The sequence below is a fragment of the Theropithecus gelada genome, chromosome 10 (genome assembly GCF_003255815.1).
Source record: "Theropithecus gelada isolate Dixy chromosome 10, Tgel_1.0, whole genome shotgun sequence".
Lineage (NCBI taxonomy): Eukaryota > Metazoa > Chordata > Mammalia > Primates > Cercopithecidae > Theropithecus > Theropithecus gelada.
Window position 1 is genome coordinate 15,950,461 of NC_037678.1, and position 2,834 is coordinate 15,953,294.

Consider the following 2,834-nt stretch of genomic DNA (forward strand, 5'->3'; position numbering starts at 1 on the left):
AATATTTCCCTGTCTTTACCTATACCCTGCACCCTTAGGAGCCAAGACTCCTCTCTGTTAGATGTTTTGCTTTGCCACTTCTGGAATTATTCTTAAAAATACTGTTTTGACTGTTCTCTTTATCCATGTTTTTCCCTCTGTGTGAAATGCCCTTTCTTCTCCTCTCTTTCTCTGCCTGCACCAACCTTGGTTACTACACTTATTATATTGTCCTGTAATTATGTCTTTAGGCCCTTATAAAAGTATCCAAATGTTTGAATGAGAAAATTGAACCTTTCCCCTTCTTCAAACATAGTCCTTAGTATTTTTTCTACCACTGCACTACACTGCATACCTTTTGGGCAACTCTGCCTTGTCTCATTCTTCGGCATTACAAGTGCACACAGCAATACCAGACAGCACATAGAAGACACTTAAAAAATGTTGGTTGGAAGAATGACTACTAGCATTCCACTGTTTGTCACAGAACTCAATGTAATTATTTTAATTCAAGATGGAGCAAAGCGCAATTAAGAGAGTCAAGTTGCTTTGCTGCCAAAAATATATTAAAATCCCAAACTGTAATATAATTATCTTCTTGGCTTCCTTGCTGCTGTCGTCTATGATGAAAGCATGCGATGACAAGCACAGTAGCTCAGAAACAGTGGAGCTCAGTAGGGAAGGAAGGGTGTGGGTACTGAAACCAACAGTGAGGTGCAAATTCCAGCTCTTTCACTCACTTGAGAACCGATTTTGGACATGTGTTTGTCATCCATAAAATGGAGATGATACTCGTGCCTGCCTCATCCAATTTTGTGAAGAACAAATGACTGAATCCACGTAAAGTGTTTAGAAAAATGCCTGGTACCACATGCACGCGTATGTTTATTGCGGCACTATTCACAATAGCAAAGACTTGGAACCAACCCAAAGCCCATCAGTGACAGACTGGATAAAGAAAATGTGTCACATATATACCATGGAATACTATGCAGCCATTATAAAGGATGAGTTCATGTCCTTTGCAGGGACATGGATGAAGCTGGAAACCATTATTTTCAGCAAACTAACACAAAAACAGAAAACCAAACACTGCATGTTCTCACTTATAAGTGAGAGTTGAACAATGAGAACACACATGGAGACAGGGAGAGGAATATGACACACTGGGGCCTGCTGGGGGGTGGGGGGCTGGGGGAGGGATAGCATTAGGAGAAATACCTAACGTAAATGAGGAGTTGATGGGTGCAGCAAACCAACATGGCACATGTATACATATGTAACAAACCTGCACACTGTGCACATGTACCCTAGAACTTAAAAGTATAATCATAAAGAAAGAAAGATGTCTGGTACAGGGCGGTACTTACAGTTAAATGTCAGCTTTATTCCTGAGCCCTCTGTTCCCGGAGAGTCCATGGGACAGAAGAAAAAGGTGGCAGAGTTCTGGGGTGTCTACGGCTCTGAGAAAGCAAGAAACCAGATATGTGAGCAGCACTAGGACAGAAGGGAGCCAGGAGGCGATCTCCAGTCTGAGTGTGTACCATGGGTTATTCCCAGCTTAGTTTCAGCCACACTCCCAGTTCCCCACAGAAGAACTCATGTGCCAGTGTGTGCAAATGCCATGTCCTAAGGCTACAGGGATGAACAGGCTCATCTCTGGGGATAATGTGCATTTGCACTATCAGTGGTAGGCTATGGCTACTGACCAGATTCTCACAAGGCTGGTCTTGTCTCCAAGTGCCTCACTCACCCACAAATCCTTCCTGGTATTCATACTACTCTTACTTTAAACATAAATAAACTCCATGACAGCAAAAATAATGATAGCCAACATTTACTGAGTGTTTATAATTTTCTAGATGCAGAATGTCTTCTATGAACCATCTTATTTAATCCTTAAAAGAAGCCCATAGGCTGGGTGTGTTGGCTGACGTCTGTGATCCCTACACTTTGGGAGGCCGAGGCAGGCAGATCATGAGGTCAAGACCATCCCGGCCAACATGGTGAAACCCCATTCTACTAAAAATACACAAATTAGCTGGGCATGGTGGTGCACGCCTGTAGTCCCAGCTACTTGGGAGGCGGAGGCAGGAGAATCACTTGAACCCAGGAGGCGGAGGTTGCAGTGAGCGGAGACCCACCACTGCACTCCAGCCTGGTGACAGAACAAGACTCTATCTCAAAATAAAATAAAATAAAATAAAGTAAAATAAAAAAGGAAGCCTATGGAGCTATTTATAAATAAATATAATTCATTTTATAAATGAGACATTGAGACAGAATCTACGCTGTCCTGGTGATGGCTCACACTGAGTTGCAAGAGCCAAAACAAGCGGACAGAGTTTCAGAAATTTTGTGGGTTAGTCGTTAAGTGCAGCTGTTGTTACAAATTAAATTATATAAACTTTCAATTAAATGAATTATATTTAAAATGGAAGCAAGTATTCAAAACTCATAACTTTCTAGTTATTTTACTACATTTCACTATTATGTATACTTTTGAGGACATTCCTGTTAATTGTGTCTGTGTGGTAAAAATACTAGAAAATGGTATGATACTGCATACCACTTCTCACTGATACCATGTTGGTACTTTAAAGTAGGCCATAGTGAAAGTATTTACACCATGGAAAATGGAAGATGCTACTAGGCAGAGCTAGCTTGGTTTCTCTCTCCTTCCTTCCTTCCTTCCTTCCTTCCTTCCTTCCTTCCTTCCTTCCTTCCTTCCTTCCCTCCTTCCCTCCTTCCCTCCTTCCCTCCCTCCTTCCTTCCTTGCCTCCCTCCCTCCCGCCCGCCCTCCCTCCCTCCTTCCTTCCTTCCTTCCTTCCTTCCTTCCTTCCTTCCTTCCTTCC